Source organism: Myotis yumanensis, unplaced genomic scaffold (genome assembly GCF_028538775.1).
Source record: "Myotis yumanensis isolate MYYU_CA2020_CCGP unplaced genomic scaffold, mMyoYum1.0.hap1 SCAF_14, whole genome shotgun sequence".
NCBI classification, from domain to species: Eukaryota; Metazoa; Chordata; class Mammalia; order Chiroptera; family Vespertilionidae; genus Myotis; species Myotis yumanensis.
The window spans coordinates 40,464,814-40,485,420 of record NW_027223765.1 but is presented as its reverse complement, the minus strand read 5'-3'; the positions used below and the strand labels follow the sequence as shown (position 1 = coordinate 40,485,420).

The window sequence follows — 20,607 nt, the reverse complement described above, 5'->3', positions numbered from 1 at the left end:
CACACACAGCCTCAGAACACCCAAACAGATATACATACATACACACAGGCGAATCACACAGGCAAGAAAGGATACACAGGGACAAGTTCCAGACAGCGACAAAGAACACCCAAGCACACACGGACACACAACACACTTACAAGCCCAGCTACAGAGGAATCAGCTCCAGGAGACAGGATCCATGCGTGCAAGGCAGGGGCCAGAGAGGGGGACAACATCACACCCTGAGCAAATCTGTCCGATCGGGTTTACGTGGGGGGCTCAGTGGAGGATTTGGGGAACTGGAGCAGTTCTGACGGTGCTCGCCTCCTGCCTTTTCACCCTGGCTCTCCCCACCACCTCCCCTCACCCGGCTGGGCCCCCGCGGGTGTGCGGTCTGGATTGGGGAGAGGCCGGGGGCAGGCAGGTCCTGGAAGGGGCCACCAGGGTAGGGGGCTCAGAGGAGCAGAAGAGCAGGCAAGGCGGGAAGAGGAGGTGGCGGAGACTCGAGCCACGCCCAGCCCGGAGACAGATGGAGGGAGAGCCCGAGACTCCGAGACTGAGAGGAGATAGAGCGAGGAGGAGGCGCCGCGCGGGCCGGGCAGGGACCCAGGGCGGGAGGCGAGGCCTGGGCCCCGCGGTAGAGAGAGAGACGGCGGGACAGGCCGGGGGCGAGCGGGGGCCGGGGGCGCAGCTCGAGGAGAACAGGATCTAGGGGCGGCGGGAGGTGGATTGGAGTGGGGCGATGGGGCACGCGGAGGGCGAAGGACCGACAGATCGGGACTGCTTTAAGGACGGGCGGACAGGGGAACACACAGGGGGTGGGGACAGATGGACGGAGAGAGGATCCCGGGGATTCCGGAGGGACGGGAGGGACGGGAGGGCGCTCGGAGGAGCTGGGCGCAGGAGGGCAGAAGGACTGGGAGCAGACGGGCGCGCTGGCCTCGACCCCTGCGGCTGAACGGAGGGACAGACAGACAGACGGGGGACGGAGACACCGGCGGGTCCCGGAGCGCGGCGGCACTTGGTCTGGCCGCGGCTGTTTCTCAGTTTCGGAAACGGGAACCGGAGCGGGGAGGGGGAAGGGAGGGGCGGCGCGCCCTCGGGGCAGCCCGGGTCCCGCGCAGGGCTCGGCCCTCACTCACCTCCGGACGCGGGGCCAGGCGCCTGGGGTCGCTGCGGCGGGGGTCCGTCTCCCGACCGGCTCCGGGGCGTGCGCGCGGGCGGGAGTCGGGGGGCCCCGACCGGGACGGCCCGGCGGCTGGGGAAGTATCCCCCGGCCTCGGCGCGGCGGCGGGTGCGGTGGTCGCTCGGGGGACCCCGGGGCAGCACCTCCCTCCCGAGCCGCTGCACACGGAAGTACGAAGGGGCGGGGCGGCGCAACCTCACCCAGGTGCCGGCCGGCCCCGCCCCGCCCCGCGCAGGCCCCGCCCCGCGCAGGCCCCGCCCCCGCCCGCCGGGAGCGAGGGGTCCCGCGCCCCCGCTCTGCGCGGATCACTCGGTCTAGGCCTCTCGGTCCTCCCGGCACGCCTCGCCCCCGGCTCCCAACAGTGCGTGCTGCAGCCCTTAGCAGGAACCCCTTTACAGCGGAGGCCCAAGGACGGGGGTCGCTGCCCCAGCCCCAGCCCCACGCGCCCAGGCCGGGAGGCGCCGGCTGGGGTTCCCCAGATCCCGGCGCCCACGCCTGGGACTCCCCACCGGCCAGCTGGCCCGCCTCGCCGGGCCTCTCTCTTTCTCTTCCTGTTGGCTGGAGTGTGGACGAGGCCGGGCTCGGTGCCCGCCGCCAAGCCGGCTGTCTGAGCCCTGCCCCTAGACGAGCTGGGACGACTCCCGGGCGGGAGGTTCTAGCTGGTCCGCCGCCGCGGGTCAGGCGACTCTGAGCGCAGCCCCTACCCGATCCCCCGCTCTCCCGCTCTCCTGTCCAGGCTTTCCAGAGCTCTCCGTCGCCCCTAGCAGGCACTAAGCTTCCTTCCCAGACTTGGAACTTGGATGTCGGGCATAACTCATTCATTCATTCATTCATTCACTCACTGAGTCTTCCCTGGACTGAAGTCTGGGGACGAAGTGCGGCCCAGGGCGTCTATTCCTCTGCCCCCAGAGCTCAGAAAGTCAAGACTTGGCTCTATTCTATACTCCGAAGAAATGTCACTTTCCAGAGGCAAAGAAGAGGGTTCCAGGTCCCAGGCCTCCTGGGGGACCACCTAGAGGGGATGAGGAGAGTCCAGACAGCTTTTTAGTTGAAGCCTAAGCCTTAGGCCAATAAGGGATTCAAATGGGGGCAATCCTGAGGAGTCCTGAGCAGATGGAGGGGGCCATGGCTGAGACAGGCCATGGCTAGGACTTTGGTCTTCTCAAGGAGCAGATGGTGGCAGCTGTTACAAAGGAATGGGCTTCTGGGAGGAGGGATGAAGCAGAGGGGCAGGACAAAAGAGGGGCTGGATGGGGGCAGAAGGGCTGTCACATTGTTTAGATGGGAGAACCTGGGTACCTGGTAAGAAGGGTAGGTTACAGGGCTGTGAGGATGAGGGGTGAGGATGTCCATTATGACCCCCAGGGATGGAGAACCTGGCAGAGATGTGGATCCTGAAATTCTGTTTTAAGTGTGTGTGTGTGTGTGTGTGTGTGTGTGTGTGTGTGTTGGGGGGACAGGGGTTAGAGAGTGGTGGGGAACTAGTAGTGGTGTGGCCCTGGTGCCCTAGCAAGGAGGTATACCTGGGAAGGAGGACCTAGTCTGAAAATGGTGTGTTCAGATTCCCAGCCCAGATGCCTGTCCCCCACTTCATCGGGGTAAGCTCTTTTCACCAAGCTGGACCCTTCTAGCCACACTGGACTGCCATTTGGGAAATAGGCCTTATACCTTACTTCTCACAACCAGGCCTTTGGACATGCTGTTCCCAGAGCTAGGATGCCATTGCCCACCTGTCTCCACCTGTCTGGGTTGTGTTCACTGACATGCCACTCCTCCCTAAGATTAAGCCCAGAAGTTCACTGAGCTAAGGGACCTTATTTTGTATGCATTCATCCTGGTCCCTCCCCACTCCCATCCCTATCCCATGGCTTCCCTTGGGAAGAGTGAGCAAGATGAGCTTCAACTGACCTTTGCCCACCTGAGATCACATTTTCTTTCTGGCCCCTCCCTCCAGCCTCTCCCACAATATCCACAATAGGCTCACCCCTGGAGGGAGGGCTGGCTGGTGAGAGCTCCAGGTCCAGTCACCAGACCTTTGCTCCCCATACCCTAGGTTCACCTTGGAAAATGGAAAATGAGAATAATGGCTCTCAGTGATGGAGCTTCCCCCATGACAGGCCTGTGCTGGATACTAAATGTGTGTGATCTGTTGAGTCCTCAAATCCCTTTAAGATGAGGGCCGCTATTAGTGCCACTTTTGGTGAAGGGCAAATGGACAATCACCAGAGACAGGTAAAGCCACTTGGCAAAGGGTATGTACACAGCTAGTAAATGGCAGAGGCAGGATTCAAACCAAGGTCTGCCTGGCTCCAAAGCCCATGTTTTACTTCAGGGTTTCTCAGTCTCCATTGCTGAACTTGGGGCTGGATAATCCTTTGTTGTGGGGCTGTCCTGTGCATGGTAGGATGTTTAGCAGCATCCCTTACCCCCACCCACGTGATGCCAGTAGCTCTTCCCTCCCTCAAGTTGTGATAAAAATGGCTCCAGATACTGCCAACTGTTCCCTGGGGGCCAACATTCACTCCTTGTTGAGCACCACTGCTTTCGACGGGGGCCGGTACTGCAGGAGCAAGATTAAGCTAGGCTAGACACCAGGAAGCACACTCTTGGCCCTCGGGATTATGTAGGCCACATTGTGGCCAGGGCAGAGGAGTGTGCAGGTGGGTTTTCCTCCAAAGACAGATCCTGGGACTAGGGGTCCCAGGGAGAACACGCTTTTGTGGGGTCCAAGAAGTCCAGGCCAAGCCCCGATAGGGCCACTCTGTAGGCTAGACCTGCTCTTGTGTACCACATTGGGTGGATCAGTGCAGGGTCCAGATAAGCTTGCCTCTGTGCCCCCATAACCTGCCTGAACCAACCTTAGAGGGGCCTGTGACAGCCTGGCAGCAAGCCGTGGCTGTGCCACATGCTCATTATAGGATCCTGAGCAGGCGGTCGCACGTCTCTGATCCTAAATCCTCACTCGTGAAAGGGACTGATGACAGTCCCATGCCGAGGGTTGAGTAAGGTTTAGGTGAGATGTGTGTGGCGCCTCAGCCAGCGTGGTGAGGGCTCGGCTCACATTGGTCAGGGATACAGGTATGGTCACTTTGCTGAGTCACAGGCTGTCAGCCTGGGAAGAGCCCTTGATAGCCTCTTGTGACATGGTACATAAATCTGCAAGCAGGGCTGGGCCCATAGCAGCCACCCAAAAGTGGTACTTTCCCTTTCTCCTCCTCCAGGTTTGCAGCCAAAGAAATGGGCCCATCGGGGATAGCACTGGGCAGTGTCCAGACTCCTATCCCTAACACTCGCCCAGGCTATTCCTCTGCAGACACCCTAGAGCAGCGGTTCTCAACCTGTGGGTCGCGACCCCTTTGGGGGTCGAACGACCCTTTCACAGGGGTCGCCTCAGACCATTGGAAAACACATATATAATTATATATTGCTTTTGTGATTAATCACTATGCTTTAATTATGTTCAATTTGTAACAATGCAAATACATCCTGCATATCAGATATTTACATGACGATTCATAACAGTAGCAAAATTACAGTTATGAAGTAGCCACGAAAATAATTTTATGGTTGGGGGTCACCACAACATGAGGAACTGTATTAAAGGGTCGCGGCATTAGGAAGGTTGAGAACCACTGCCCTAGAGGGTTTGTTCAGAGAAGGACCAACTGACCCCTGCAACCCCTACCCCACTCAGGGGCCATAATTTGGAGGCCCTAGACCCCTACATAGGAAGTCCAGGACTCAGCCAGCCAAGCACAGAAAAGGCCTAGACCTCCCTCTATCCCTGGAACCCACCCAGCTATGGGCAGACTGAGGTTCCCCACTTGATGCCTGTGAAGAGTTGGCCCTTGTCCTGCCTGGCCTTTCCCCTCTCACTCCCTTTCTGTTTCTGCTTCTCAGTATCACCATCCCTGTCCCTGAAACTGGCTGCCAGGGCCACCCCATCACACCCAGAGGACTAGCCTGGCCAAGGGAGAAAGGGCTCATGTTTCTACAGTGAGAGGCCCAGGCTAGCAGGCAGGGATGGTGTTCCTGAGCAACTGGTGGGGATGGCAGAACCTTGGAGGGTTCCACTGAGGATAGAGCGGGTGAGAAGGGCACTTGGGACATGCCTGTGGCCATGCCTCAGGTCCCAGGATGGTCATGAGCAGGGATTTCAGCTTCAGGCACTGGGTAGGGGACAATAAGGGCCGTGGCCTTGGGGACAGTGCCACATGGTAGGGAAGCGTCATTCCAGCTGTGCCCTGGACCTATGATTTAACTGTGCCTCAGCTTCTCATCTGTGGAATGGAGATGATAACAGAATATTGGGCCCTAGCTGGTTTGACTCAGTGAATAGAGTGTCGGCCTGCGGACTGAAGGGTCCCAGGTTTGATTCCGGTCAAGGGCATGTACCTTGGTAGTGGGGAGTGTGCAGGAGGCAGCTGATCGATGTTTCTCTCTTATCGATGTTTCTAACTCTCTATCCCTCTCCCTTCCTCTCTGTAAAAAAATCAATAAAATATATTTTAAAAATAACAAACAGAATATTGGCCTGATGGGTTGTTAAGAGGATGGAAGAGATCAAGCTCATGAAGCACTGGGCGCAAGGCTCAAACTATTTTGGTGTTAACCGCCAAAGAGTTGGTGAGGTCTGGCTTATAATGGTCCCCAAATTCTGTCCTCAGTACATCTGTGTTTGGGTGAAACTTGAGAAATACTTGGGGTACACAAGGGGAAGGTGGTTTCTGGGAGTGCAGGGCACAGGGCTTTCCTGGGGCTCTCACAGGGTATGCAGCCCCTAGACTGCCCCAGTCCTACAGCGACCACCACACAGTCCCCGCCATGCGAGTCCCCTCTTCAGGGCGCCCTACTCCTACCACCTTCCCCCCAAAGGGGTGTGCAGGGGCGTCAGTTTGGGTGTTGGTGTTGTTAGGGTCCGTCACAGAGTGACAGCTATTCCCTCGCACACAGACGTAGAACAGCCCCCAAGCAACAGCACCCCCTCCGTTCAGATCTACCAGGTCTCACACTAGGTCTGACCTCTGGGAGCCGAAGGCTCAGTCACCTGCAGGGCTGGGAGGGCTGCGCGCGCCTCTCGCCTTCTCGCCAGTGCGAGCCGCAGTCTCCCTCCAGAGCTCGCAGCTCACCGAGCCCAGGTTGGCCCGTGGGAAACGGGGGCTGGGGTGGGGCTGTGCTGGAGGGTGGCCCCCAAAGGCGGTGAGGGCGGGGGAAAACCGTAGGCACACCAGCGGCCGCGGTGCCGCGCACACCCCGCCTCCCGGCCCCTGTCCCGCTCTGCGCTCGGGCACTGGCAGGCCCGTGGCCCCGCCCACTCGCCTCAGCCGGCGGGGAGGCCCCGCCCAGTCACGTGATGCAGGCCCGGCTATAAAAGGCCGGGCTCTATTCCCGGTTGGGCAGCCACCTGAAGGCCCAAAGGCTAGGGTGCTAGGGCGCCGGGTGGCTTGTTGGGTGGCTTGTTCTCCTTCTCGCCCTTCCCAGCTGCGGGCTCCGTCCAGGAAAGCGAGGGAGACTTACACACGCCCATTTCATAGATGACGCAACCGAGGTCCTGGGTGTGAGTGTCACCCAAGGCACCGCAGCCTGTCCCCTATCTGGGAACCTCTGAGATGACAGGGGGCTGCATAGGGGATGGGGATGGGGAGGAAGAGTTATAGAAACCTAGAAGAGTAATGACACACAAAGGCTGTTCTCAGAAAAAAACAAAAAACAACACTCAGAGCAAATAAGGAAAACAAAGACAAGTTCACAGAGGAAAGTAAAAATCTCCCATAATTGCACAGATAATTTCATCTCCCCAGACAGACCTCCCCTCCACACTGTCGATGTTGTGTTGGAGGGCACAATCAAGGCAGGCTTCCTGAAGGAGGTGGCAGAGTAGTCTGGGGCTCAAGACCCCTTAATCATTTTGCCCTGGGACCAGAATGAGGGGGATTGTCTTGGTTCCTGACCAAGACTTCACCCAGGGTTTGTCAACAACTCTTGGCAGGGCTGTGAGCAGGGGCTGTGACCAGTGCCTGGAGAGAAGTGGTTGGGCCAGTTGGACCAGCAGAGCCTGAGCAAGGTGCCCACATAGCCAGCACCCTCTGTCCCAGGTCCTCCGGGGTTATGAGAGGCCCTGGGGCACTCATCCAGGTCCCTGCTTCTACTCAGGCTGAGAATGCCTTTCCATCAAGCTCTTAGCCATCTAACAAGGCCCCTCTTCCCGGTCGCCTTCCAAATGCCTGCCCCTAACCAAGGGGGCCCTTCGCTTCCTATGAGCCCCTCTCCTCAATTTAACCCCATCCCCACTCACACTGTCCAGGGCCTCTGCTGAGAAACCGACCACTTGGTATAGAACAGGGGTCCTCAAACTACGGCCCGCGGGCCACATGCAAATACAAATATTGTATTTGTTCCCGTTTTGTTTTTTTACTTCAAAATAAGATATGTGCAGTGTGCATAGGAATTTGTTCATAGTTTTTTTTTAAACTATAGTCCGGCCCTCCAACAGTCTGAGGGACAGTGAACTGGCCCCCTGTTTAAAAAGTTTGAGGACCCCTGGTACAGAAGCTCCAGAGTGGGAAGAACCTCCACACTAACTGGCTGTGTGACCTTGAGCAAGTACCAGCCGTCTCTGAGCCCGTTTCCTTATCTGTAAAACCCCCATCCCTTGGGGCTGCTCTGCAGATGGACTGAAATGTTGAGCGCAGTGCGCCCAGCCCTGTGCTCAGCACTAGAAACAGGCAGCTGGGCTGTTCATGTTCATCTCCCCCAGTGAGCTCCCTTGGCAGAGACATGCCTCCTCCCCAATGCCCAGCAGCCTGTGGCGGGCAGAGGCAGAGGTTGGTAGGGGAGGAGCCTCCCCAGGGAGCTGTCTCACCCTCAGGCTACTGCCCACCCCACCACCTTCACACGCCTGGGCCCTGCCTCTGCCCACAGGCTTCTGTGGTCCGAGTCTGTGGCCAAGATGGCCACAGTAGCTAGGCAGGCGGCCAGGATGCTCGGCAGGTCAGGGGAGCAGGAATGGTGAGCCCTTGGGGCCAGAAACACAGCCAGTTCCCAGGCCAGCCCCTCAGGGCCCTTGGGCATGGGGCAGTCATCCCAGGGCAGCAGAGGGAGGGGAGGAAGAAGGCTGGGATTCCTGGAATTTCTGGATAGCATTTGGCTTAAGGACTGGGGCACACAATCTAAGCCCTCCGTGGGCCCCCTGTGGAACCCTTTGCATCCCCACTCTAGGTCCAGGGGCGGGGGTGGGGGAGGGGCAGGGTTAGGACTCAGGCCAGCTGAATCCAGCTGCACAGGCTTCCCCAGCGTGGAACCGAGGCCTTGGCTTTAGGTACTGTGCCCAGGATCACAGGAGCTGTCAGATGTGGGGACAGTATGGGACTGTGCTTGGGGCCTTGCACAGAAGACAAACTAGACTCTCAACCGGGCCTCGGATTTCACAACCTGGAGCCTGGGATGTTCATGTGATGTCTGCTCTAGTTCCTTCATGTTGCAGCGCAACCATGGAGGGTAGCTCCTGTGTGGGGGCCACTCCTAGCCCCGAGGGCATCTCTCTGGAGGGAAAGCTGGAAGGTTGAAGAGGGAAGTTGGGGGAAGTGTGAGTCGGCCGTAGTGGGAGCTTTCTGTGGAATCTGACTTTGGATTCTCATGTGTGCACCCAGGTGCCACCTGCTGTATATGCATGTGTGTGTGGGTGTGTGGGGGGGAGTGGTGGGAAGGAAGAGGGTGGCAGAAATGTCCAATCTTCCTTACTGTTCCTCAAGCCCTTCCTTCTGCACCACCCTCATGAAGCCACTGGAATCTAGAGGACAAGGCTCCAAGGAAGCCTCCACTACCCTCCCCCGCTCCAGGCTTTCAAGAAGGCGGGTGGTGGCCTGACCACAGCCACTGTGGGGGTGCAGTGGGGGCACAGTTATGGTACAAAGGAAGAAAAAGGAACTTTCTTCCCTCGGGCAGAAGCTATGCCCCGAGGGTAGGGGCAGGATCCCCAGTCCCTGGGCTGGTCCAAGCAGACCTGCCTTCTGCCCTGTCCCCATGTTCAACTTCCCACCCCCCACTCAGGCCCAGGTCACTGTGGAAGCTTGTACAGGTCTTTTGTCCCCTGAGTGCCTCAGTTGCCCCACTCGGACTTCCCCATTCCTTTGTCCCCACCCTGGTCTGGGCCACTGGTGTCTCTTGTCTGGCCATCTGCAGTCACCTCTACTCAGGATCCCACACTTCACCCCTAATAATTCTTTCTCTTCACAGCAGCGACACAATCCTTTTAAAGTGTCAAGGACTGGTCACTCGCAGCCCCGAAGCTGACCATCGGTCTCTTAGGATAAAGGATAAAGTCAGGCCCAGTGTGGCTTAGCCCCTGCCCCGGCCAGTCCCCCAGCTCCAGGGAGAAGAACTTCTTTCAGTTCCTACCAATCATACCCTGCAATTTCTCACCTCTGCGCCTTTGCCCATGCTGTTCCCTTTGCTTGGGACATCATGCCTGGCTAACTCCTCAGTCTCCAGGGAGCCCCTCACTGAGTTACCACCACCTCTAGGAAGCCTTCCCTCATCCCAGTACGGGGTTAGGTAGACCTCAGGGCAGAGTGGGCCCTCTGTCCTGGGGAACAGCACCCCCGGGCCCAGGGCTGCCCCTCACCCATCCCTGTCCAGCTGCCAAGCCCCAGCACAATGCCCCACCTCAGGTCTCTGAGGAAGAGAGAACAGGGCGATCAGGAAGATATGAGGCCTCACCTGGGAGCTGCACCACCAACTGTCCCTTACATCTGCCTCTCCCGGGGTTTACAGGGCTTAGGTTCCTGGACCCTCAGGGCGCCCCTGCCAACCCACCTCCCATCTCCCACGCTGTTCATTTTTTGGAGAAGTTGTCTTGACCATGCCCTTGTCAGAAGTGACTGGCAGGCAGCCAAGCTGACCCCCACCATAGCTGTGGGGTTCCCAGCCTGCAAGGCAGCCCGGGCTCCTAAGCCTGAGCCTCCAGAGAGTCAGGAGCAAACCCACTCACACTTCCCCCACTGATCCAGGTCCCCTAGTTGAGCCCCAGCTTGGAGGGAACCCTAGTAACTAGGGTAGGCCTAGCCTTCTGGGTCTTGTCTGATGGGAGGTAGGCATGAGGTAACCACTGGGCTGGGTGGGGCCTGAGTGCACACAAGTGAGTGAGTTTATGTCAGGGGTGGGGCTGTGGCAGAGTGGAGGCTTACACGGGTCCCCAGTGGATATGCCAGAGAAGATGCCTGGGGGAGGGGAGGAGCTCCACGAGGCTGGAGTTTCACCCTGCCATGCCTCTGACTTGCTGCTGGATCCTAGCAGGTCCCTGCCCCTCCAGGCTTCGACAGCTCCAGCTACACAAGGGAGGGACAGGATGGTACATATTAAGTTATCACTAGGGTGTTACTGGCTCCTGCTAGGGACAGGCTGAGCCTCTCATTAATGCTGGGGGCAACCTGCAAAGTAAAGGCAGCCTTAATTTATAAATGAAGAAACTGAGGGTCAGAGAGGCCAGGCCACTGCCCAAGGCCACTCGGCGGGTCAGGTGGCAGAGCCAGGCCCCCAGGTCTGTGTGAGGCCTCAGCTTCCCGGTTTTTAGGAAAAAGACCTGGTGGCTTCAGAGGTAAGGCACCTAACGACTAAGCCTGGGCCCCAGACTGCAGGGTTCCCCTCCCAGCTCAGTCTCACTCGCTGTGTGACCTTATGCAGGTAGCTCAGCTTCTCTGAGACCCAATGGAAGGCATCAGAGACTCAGCTCTCCTGGTCACAAGGATTAACTGACTGAGTAAGGGTAAGGAGGAGGATTGCTACCTTCCTATCCCATCTCTTCCTCTTTCCCAGGTATACGTGGGGATCTGGTGGGAGCATGGACAGGAGGGGGCTGCTCTGAGGAGTGCAGGAGCCAGATCCTGCATTGATACCCAGACACATTCCTTTCTTTACCTCTTGGCCAATAGCTTCCCCAGGCACCATGGAGAGCCCCCTAATTGCTGTCTAATTGCCTATACCCAGGTAGAGCAGGTATTCTGATCTCATCCCACAGACCAGGAAACAGGCTCAGGGGAATCCCTGAGGCCACATGGGTTGTTGGAGGAGACTGAGGCCAGAGCCCAGAGCCTGGCTTGTTCACATGTCCTATAGAGGGTCCTGGACTATTCCCTAGACCAGTGGTCGACAAACTGCGGCTCGAGAGCCACATGCGGATCTTTGGCCCCTTGAGTGTGGCTCTTCCACAAAATACCACGTGTGGGCGTGCACGTACAGTGCGATTGAAACTTCGTGGCCCACGCGCAGAAGTTGGTATTTTGTGGAAGAGCCACACTCAAGGGCCCAAAGAGCCGCATGTGGCTCGTGAGCTGCAGTTTGCCGACCACTGCCCTAGACAAAGGATGGATGCTGTGGTGAGGGTCAGCCTGCCAGTCACTTCTGACAGGGGCATGATCAGGACAACTCCAAAAAATGAAACAGATGTTTTGTCAGCCTTGCTTGGGCCAGGCCCAGATGGCAGCCTGGACTTTGGCTCATGTTCCTACCAGAGGAGGGGATGGAGTCCAGCATGATTTGGGAGGCCAGGCACCTGTTTCCCTGGCTTGGCAGGGATGCTGGGTTGTAGCTTCCCCACAGCTACATGCCTGGGAGCATGCCCTCTGGGGCCCCCTCTCCCTCTCCATATGGCTGTGGGGTTCCCAGCCCACAGGGCTGCCCAGCCCTCTAAGCCTAAGTCTCCTGAGAGTCAGGAGCAAGCACTAGCAAAAGGGCCTGTTCCTATAGGTTGTGTTGGAGGGCAGTGGCCATCTCGGGAGGCTCTGTCCAGAGGTGAGGAGTCCCCTGGGACCACTGGGGGCTGGCCTTCTTGCAAGGAGCTCAGCTACTCAATGTGACCTTGGGCAAGTCACTTTCCATCTCTGGCTTCAACTTCCTTGTCTATAAATGGGACTATTTATAGCTCCTCAGAGGCTCAGGGAATGTAGATAAGAGGAAGATCTAGTGCAGTGCCTGGATCAGAGTGAGCTCTCCATTGATTACTGCTATTTGTTATAGGAGTTAACTTTGTTATTACCAGGGTGTGTTTGGGGATGGAACATGGAAGCTTACATGGCCTGAAGCCCTCTGCAAAATTGAAGGCTCAAACCATCTCACCTAACTCACCATGGTAGAGATAAGAGACTAAGGTCCCAAGAGGCAGAGTGACTTGCCCAGATTAGCAGCAATAGACTCCAACAGAGCCAGGAGTAGAAATTCATTGTTCTTTCCCTCCTGCAAGCACTCAACCAGCACCAACTGTGTGCTAGGCTCTGTACTAGAGCTGAGGAGCCAGGGAAGCCTCCACTGCAAAGGTGACGCTGGCCTGCGCCAGGACAGGGAATTCCTCCTTGGGCAGTGGTGGGAAGGTACTCCAGGCAGAAGGAACAGCCAGAGCAAAGACTTGGAGCTAATGAACCCACTACGTCCAAGGCCAGTTCTAAGGAACAGCGAGGTAAACCTGTGAGGCTAGAACATGGGGTGCACAGGGGACCCCAGGGACCAGTGGGATTCACATTCTCAGTGGACAAGGATGTCCTACAAAGACCTGGGCTGCATTTGGGTCTGTGGTGAAGGAAGGAAATGAAGCCTTGAAAAGAGGGTTTTCCAGGCAGAAACTGGAGGGGAAAGATCAGGAGAACAGGCCTTCTAGGCAGAGGGGACAGCAAGAGCAAAGGCCTGAGGCAGGAATAACTACAGCAAGCAGCTTAAAAGAATGGATAAATGAAGGCCTGACCTTTATTGTTCATATTCATGCTGCCTGGGATTCCTAGGGCCAATAGGACAGGCAGTGCAGGGGTGGAGACACAGAGCCAGAGATCTTCACCTGCCCACATGCCCAGCTTCCTCCCCTGAGCAGTGCCCGGGGCTGATTACAGCCTGCTCCCTGAGCACGAGGTTTGCCTGCGTGAGAGGGTACACATGGGTGTGAGTCCAGGGCAACTTCAGTCTTTGCCCTCTGTGAGCCTGGCGACTCAGCCTTTAATGATGGGCGCAGGGACTCTGACCGGCAGACTCCTGGGTGAGAGTGAGCGTGTGTAGGGCGCTCCTGGACCACCTCAAAGACCCTTCCTTGCCCTCACTGTAGATTCTGGAACTTTTGCCTGTGGGTCTCTGGGCTCCCTGGTGCCCTTGCTCTGGCACGTGTCCTTCTTGGGGCCTGTAGGGTTGAGCCTTAGACCCTGTATGTCTTTGTTCCTTCCCTAGATGTAGGGTCACCCCCTTAAGGGCCATATTCTCTCCTTCTGATCACTCCTTGTTCCACCGCACATATGGCCCCCACCCTGTGATGGCCAGTTACACCGTAGGCATTTAGTAATGACTGGCTTTCCCACGGTGGCACCCCTGTACCCATTGCACGTGTATTGGCTTCCCCATCGCCCTGGGCCTTCACGTGGCAAAGGCGGAGAAACACCAGCTCCATCAAGCTCAAGCTCAAGCAGGCTGGGGTTGGCCTGAGCCTCTGGGCTCTCTGTGCTGCGCTGCACCGCGGAGCTGGCAGGCCCTGCTCGGCAAGCCCCTCTGGGGCTGCAGAGGCACCTAGCTCTGCCTTGGGGAGTCAGATGCAGTGGGTGGGGATGTGCCCAAAAAATCAGGGGGAGCAGCAGCACATGGTTAAGTAGCCTGGGGGCAGACCCACCTGTGGTAATGCCAGAGAGAGTCCATAAGCGCACAGATGCATTCCGGATTCTCTCCCCACCTGGAGGCTGACTCTCAAGTCCCCCCTTCTCCTTGCTTCAGGATGGGGGAGTTCAGGTAGAAAGTCATCATCACTTCTTTCATCATCACCTTGGTAGTCCCGGACATGAATGAGGATGCAAGAATGTGTATGTACATGCATTCCTTTGTGTGAGAGGCCTAGAGTGGGGGCAGCAGGTGGGAGAGCATGAGTGTACAAGGTCACTGAGAGGGCGAGAGGAGGGCCAGGTTCAAGTAAACAAGGGTGCGTGGCCTCCAGAGATGGCTCAGGCTCAGGGTCTGCCCTTGAGGCACCCTTGCTCCAAGCCAGACCAGTGGAAGTCCTGCCAGCTTCCTCTCACATAAGACCAAGGCCTGGGTGGCTGACGGGAAAAGGGAAGCGGGCAGAGGGGAGGAAGTCAAGGATGGAGAGCCCACTCTGAGCCTCCTGGGGCCTCCTGCCTGCTTCCCATCCTGGCTCCACACTGGGTCCAAGAAGCTCCGGAGCGCTCCCGTAAGCTTCCCCAGCTGCTCCAGGCTCCTAAGAGCAGTCTCTGCCCCCAGTGCCTGGCAGGGGTGGGTCCGTGGAGACCGAGGGATCCTGAACCCTTGGACCTTGTACTCAGAGGTCAACCTCCAGGGCAGGGCCTCCTCCCCAAAAAACTCGACCTTCATCCATGTCTGGCAGCGGTCAGCCGGTGTGGGGCTGCCCAAGGGCACTGTCTGGGTATCAAAATAAAACCTGACAATTGCTGCCTCCACCCAGTGCCACAGAGCTCTGCCGGAAGGTAATTATAGGCGGCCTGGGGTGGCCAACTCTGCCCGCAGCCCAGAGCTCGGCAGGCCCAGGATCCGCCGGGCTGCAGGGAGCCCCCATCCTCCAGGTCTTGCTCTGCCCCAGGTTCAGAACATCTCGTCCCCAGCTCCAGGCTCCTCCACCAGCCCACATGCCTACCCATCTTGGAAGGGGGCCCCTGGGAGTCTGGGTGAAATCTGGACTCTGCAGAGGAAGTAGAATGCATGAACTTGGTCTCGGAATCATAATAAGCACAGTAATTCCAGCCCCTACATATCAAGCACTCAGTGCCTAGCAGGCCCTGAGCTAACATGACGCCCGTTGTCACATAGCAGGACAGTGGCCAAACCGAGCCTCACACCTCAGACTGCTATGAATTCCAGGCCAGAGTTCACTGTCACTAGGTCAAGCTGCCCCTAAAGCCACAGGAGCAGGGGTGGGACAGCTGGTAACTGGCCTGGGTGGAGTCAGACAAGTAATGGGAATGAGGCTTCGGCTCCTGGCAGGGGGAGGACAGATTTCCTCTTCTGGAGGCTCGTTCCTAACTGCGAGAGCTTGTGCAGACCCTGCCTGCATGGACTTACCAGTTGGTTGTCCAAGGGGCAGTGAGAGGCTGGGAGAGACATGACTTCTGGCTGCCTCCCAGCCCTCTCAGCCCTGCCACCTCCGCATGGCCTTCCCAGATTTCTTCAGCCCAGAGGGAGCATCCTGCCTGTCCCTGCCCACTCTGGTCCCCACCAGCTTCTCTGGGGTCTCATGCAGGAGTTCCACCCGGCACCGCCGGGGCCCTGGGGATGTCTGAGTCGCTGGGCATAGAAGACTTGAGCCCAGCCTCCTCCAGCACAAGGCGCCACCGCCTGGGCCCTTGTCAACACTTATCTGTGGAATTTGCCTTGGAAAACTCCTGCTTCCTGCTGACTGGTGAGGGCAGGGCTGTGGCTGCCTTTGTTCCAGGGCTTGGGGCTCAGTCCACACTGCCAGGAAGTTCTTATGGGCATCTCACTTCTCACCTGCTGTCTGTCATTCTCTCCCATTCTCTTCTTCCCATTCCCTTTCTGGCGTTTGCAGATTACTTAGTAAAGGGGCCGTGTGTTCATGTTTCTCATCTCCACAAATAGAAACTCCAAGTGACTTCTGCACTGACCTTGTTAGCAATCAACAAAGAACCCACAAACCTTTATTTAATCTCTGCTCTGTGCTGAGCGCTGGGGAGAGATGAGAGGGTGGCAAATTTGGAGATGAGTTACTTTGCCCACCTCCGTGCTTGAGGCAGGTGTTGCTAACTGATCCCAGCACTTTCTGCGGAGCCCGGAGGGATCCAGCTCAGAACCCTTCTCAACAAAGCCCCAGGGAGCCTTGGCAACCAGCTGGAACTGGCACATCAGCCGGAACCCCTTTCACCTCCCTTCTGCAGCCCATCTGCCGAGAATTGAGGCCAGGGTCGGGCCGGGCCTTCTTGCGCAAAGCTGTCCTCGTCCTGTCTCACCTCACACTGCCTGTGCCCTGATTTCTTTGTCCTTGTTCTCAGCGCCTGACACAGGATGGGGAGAAGGCAGCCGGGATCGTCTGTCTTGGTGTCTCGGATTCCTGTGAGGCTGCGATGGCCTGGTTAGGGACTTGGCCCCAAAGTGGCAGAGGACCTTTGGAGGGAAGGCATCTGGGCTGCTGTATTCAAGCACCTTCCACAGCTGCCTCCATCTGGGACCTGAGACCCTTCCAAGACCCATGTCTTCTCAGAGCTACCCTGGCGCTGGGGAGCACAGGTCCCCTCACCCCACCTCCTGCTCCCATTGAAATGAGCTCACTGTGCATACCTTTCTAGGTCAAGGACAAAGTCCTGACCGCTGCCTTGCCTCTCGCAGTCATTCAAACACACAGATTAGCACTTGCTGGGAGCTGTAGCTTGTGGCAGGGATCAAGGGCCTCCCTGAGCAGAAACAGAGGGTCCTTGATTCAAGGAGCTTGAGCAGGGGGAAGAGGCACGTTCTCAGGTGGGTTATTGAGAAAGCATTGGACTCAGGATCAGACAGCCAGAAGGCCAATCCCGGCCCTGCCACTGGGCCTCGGCTTCTTGTGTGTAAAATAAGGATAATAGTAATAACACAAGAACACCTGCCTCATAGACTTTTTAAAGGATTAAACAAGAGAATTTAGCCCATCCTTCAACATTATTTGTTGAGCACCTACTATATGCTAAGCTTTGCACTCAGCTCCAGGGATATGATTGCTCTCTAGGAGCTGACAGTCAGAGGGAGAGCAGTCAGGTCACCAGGAAATGGCTACGTAGAGTGAGCAGAGCCCAGATGGGGAAAGCTCAGGCAACGTGAGAGCCAGATTCTGATCCCATCCAGAAAATCAAAGAAGGCTTCTTGGAGGAAGTGACTCCTAAGGAGGGTGAATTAGCCAGACTTGGGGAAAAAAGAGGCAGACCCAGACAGTGGGGAAAGGTGTTTCAGGCAGTGGAAGCAGCCTGAGCAAAGGCGAGGCAGCTCACAGATGGTGTCTCTGAAAATGCCCTGCACTGGGCCCTAGCATTTGTTTTAAAGAGTACAAGGCAGGAGAGGGGACCAGACAGACTGGCCTAGATGCTGGATGTGGGACAGGTGAACTGGATTGGGTCTGTCCAGGGAGCTGCATTATTTACTGACCCAGCTATAAAATATTTACCTGGGCTTCCTGATGATTTATGGTGTTTGCTTTCCTATCTCCGGGCTCCTGGCAGGTAAACCATGTGCCCTGCAGCTCACCCCTGGGAGGAGTCCCAGGGCACTGGTGCCTGGGCCAGGAGGAGGGCTCGGTCCAGCAGGCCAGGCCCTTTGGCAGCTCTGGGCTCTTCTAATGAGGCATGAGCCCCATGACCTGAAGGCCCCACCCCAGAGTCCCTAGAGCAGAGCCAGGAATCCAGGGTGAGAGAGGCCCAGGCTGTGGGGAGAGGCAGACCCAGACAGTGGCCCTGTGCTCGCTAGCTGTGCGGTCTTAGACAAGGTGCGGAACCTCTCTCATCCTGTTCTCTCCCCTGTAAAATGGGATTAACAGTAGTACAGTGTTTTGAGGAGTAGATTGAAAGGAGCTCAGTGATAGTGGGCTTGAAACTCCTACATGTTTCATTAAATGTCTGCAAAATATAATATTAGGACAGCCTGTCAATGTAGCACATCTCAACTCTTATAAAGTGTTTTAAAAAGTGGCCTATGCGGGAAGTGGATGTGTTTGAAACCTGCTTGGGTTGAGAGCTAAGAGCCTGCAGAAACCTTAGAAGGGCCTGACCTCAGCCTCCATGGGAAGGAGACCAGTTCTCTCCTCTGCTCAACACCTCTCTTGGAGTCTTTCTAGAAATCTTTCTTGTAATCTTTCCAGAAGCTGGCCCAGTTTCCTGTTTGTTTCTAGAAAGGAAGAAAGAATAGCCTTGAGCAAAGGGAGAGAATAGAGTAGGGGGTTCCAGTGGACCTCTACCAGGCCAGGTGGTGCCTCCTCAGCCAGGAGCCCTCAACGGCTGGACTCACTCCTCGCCCCATGGAGTGGGAAGTCTGGGCCAGTGACTGATGGACTCTCAGGCGCTTGAAGATTAGGCTACATGGAAAAGAGGACACAGGACTGGGTCCATGCAGCCTGGGACAGCAGGCTGGAAAGACATCTGATGGGCAGGGATAGTGAGGTCAGCAGATTCCCGAGAAGAGCTTCTGCAGAATTGTGACTTATATGGGGGAGAGACGAGCCCCCACACCCAGGGTTTTCTTCCGAGGCCTCTGGACCAGCCTGACCAACCTCTCCATTGAGCAGATGGCCACACTAAAGCCAGAGGGAGGAGGGATCAGAAGGCCACACAAGATCAGAACTGGGGGCCCTGGGGGAAATGTGGAGGGAGAAAAGAACAAAGATACCTTAGGACCATCAGTGGTTCGCAACCTGTGGGTCGCAACCCCTTTGGGGGTCGAACGACCCTTTCACAGGGGTCGCCTAAGACCATCGGAAAACACATATATAATTACATATTGTTTTGTGGTTAATCACTACGCTTTAATTATGTTCAATTTGTAACAATGAAATTGGGGGTCACCACAACACGAGGAACTGTATTAAAGGGTCGCGGCATTAGGAAGGTTGAGAACCTCTGCCTTAGGTGATATTTTCAGCTGTGGTTGCACCTCCTCTGTGGCCTCGAATCTCCCTAGACAGGCCCAATGAGGTTCTAGCAGAATCTAGCTTCTTCTGGATGGCCCAAGTATCCATCAGTTATATTTTAGTGAAAATCAACTGATAAGTTTCCTTAAGTACTAGATTTCCAGACAGCCCTCCACAGAGCAGAGGGAAGCCGGCACAGAGCTGGGGTGAGAAAGGCAGATCTCCAAAGGGAGAGGGGCTGAGGGGGCAGAGGATGGATGTCACAGGCAAGCCTAAGTGGCCTCACCTCTCTGGACTTCAGCGTTCAACAGGAAAAGAGGAGCCACTCAAGGTATTTCAAACAGAGTGAATTGAATCAAGGGGATCCATGACACAGGTGATAAAAAAAATAGTGGAGAAGCTGTACAGAAAAGCAGCCTAGAGCAGTGGTCGGCAAACTTCGGCTTGGCAAACCGCGGCTCGCGAGCCACATGTGGCTCTTTGGCCCCTTGAGTGTGGCTCTTCCACAAAATACCAGCTCTTCCACAAAATACCGACTTCTGCGCATGGGCCATGAAGTTTCAATCGCACTGTACGTGCGCGCCCACACGTGGTATTTTGTGGAAGAGCCACACTCAAGGGGCCAAAGAGCCGCATGTGGTTTGCGAACAGCGGTTTGCTAACCATGGGCCTAGAGCAGGGGTGGGCAAACTTTTTGACTCGAGGGCCACAATGGGTTCTTAAACTGGACCGGAGGGCCGGAACAAAAGCATGGATGGAGTGTTTGTGTGAACTAATATAAATTCAAAGTAAACATCATTACATAAAAGGGTACGGTCTTTTTTTTTTTTTTTAGTTTTATTCATTTCAAACGGGTCGGATCCGGCCCGCGGGCAATAGAGCAACACCAGCAGGAAGCCACTCCCCTCCCCAGGCTAAAGGAACAAAGGAGGAGAGAGTGATGTTTGTGTGCCACCCCTGGAGATCCCCTTCCAAGAGCCCAGCAGCCTGGTGGATTTTCCCCACCATGTTTCTCAACCGGGTGTCTGTGGCAGCAACTTCCCCACTGAGCACACACTTCCCTTCCTGGGCTGCAGTTCTGGGGCGCACAGCTGTCTGGAAAACCTACTGTTTCCTCTTGTTTCCTGGGCTTGTTTGTGAACTGGAGAGGCTGAGGTCTGCACGCGGCCCCTTGAGTGCTCAGAGAGAGAGCCAGGCCTGCTGGGCCCAAACACCAGGGACTTGTGAAGACAGCTAAGATCTGAGACCCTCTAAGCAAGTCCTTGGAAACCTGGGAAGTTGAAATCTCCACCCTACCATCGAAGCCCCACATAGCCTGTCAGTCAGAGGCCAACATTCAACCAACCAATGGACCCACAAATCTTCACTAAGGCACCATTAAGTCAACTTGGTTTTACCCGACTCCAAACCTGTGAGTTATTATTATAAAACCCCATTTTACAGATGGAGAAATTGAGGCTCTGAAGGGTTAAGTCACTTGCCCAGGGTCCCTACACTAAAATGGGGCTACATTATTTTACATTTATTCCCTCACAGCTCTGAAGTATAGACATGGAGAACCCTTGACATTCACCATTTCAACATTAGGAGTTTCAAGTATTTGAGATTGACCACAAAGATCAGGGATTTTCTGTCATTTGCAACATCGCTGAAGCATGAATTTGAACCCTTCATAGGTCAAGGATGATGGTGAGAGGGAGTCATTGATCTTGCTGCTTAAAAGAAGTGAAGCGGAGTAAAGCAGGCTGAGCTCTTCGTCAGCACCCTGAGGGAAGGCCTGGGGGCTATCAGGCTCTAGGGTTGGGTTACCCCCCTCCCCACTCCTACAGCTGCCTGACCTTGAGCCAGT

General features: G+C 56.3%; 1 protein-coding gene across 4 annotated transcripts in view; it reads right to left on the bottom strand.

Moving 5' to 3' along the window:
• The window catches only part of PRKCD (protein kinase C delta), a 30,792-nt gene extending 29,459 nt beyond the window's left edge, over positions 1–1,333 (bottom strand). For 3 of the 4 annotated variants that reach the window (XM_070390764.1, XM_070390765.1, XM_070390766.1), the window contains exon 1: positions 1,125–1,211. The gene's annotated coding sequence lies outside the window, so the exon portion shown is untranslated. Of the gene's footprint in view, positions 1–1,124 lie in introns of all 4 variants that reach the window. The other variant, XM_070390767.1, reaches the window with a different exon arrangement.
• Positions 1,334–20,607: the final 19,274 nt, after the last annotated feature.